The sequence below is a fragment of the Penaeus monodon genome, chromosome 22, assembly GCF_015228065.2.
Source record: "Penaeus monodon isolate SGIC_2016 chromosome 22, NSTDA_Pmon_1, whole genome shotgun sequence".
NCBI lineage: Eukaryota > Metazoa > Arthropoda > Malacostraca > Decapoda > Penaeidae > Penaeus > Penaeus monodon.
This window is the reverse complement of record NC_051407.1, coordinates 34,682,167-34,682,523: the sequence shown is the minus strand read 5'-3', so window position 1 is coordinate 34,682,523 and position 357 is coordinate 34,682,167.

The window sequence follows — 357 nt, the reverse complement described above, 5'->3', positions numbered from 1 at the left end:
ATCGCTCGTTGTTTTTTGGCTCAGCTCCACTCTGAGCCCAGTCATTCAAAACTTTCTATGTGTAATATACTTGCAGAAAGTCAAATCTTGCACGCACACTTTTGCTAAAGGAACACATTCGGAAGTTTGAGCCACATCTTAACCTCTTGTCCATCCCGATTTAACAGCATTGAAACTGGCACAAGAATATTATTCCTTTTTCCATCATCGCTTCTTTACTCAGCTTGATTTAACGGTATGGGAAATGGCATAATAATATTTCATTACTTCATCCTCTTACCCAAACAATACTGTAACTGGTGTAATATTTACCTACTCTCTTGTCTTTCTTTCTGGTCCATCTGCTTTTCCAGCCGT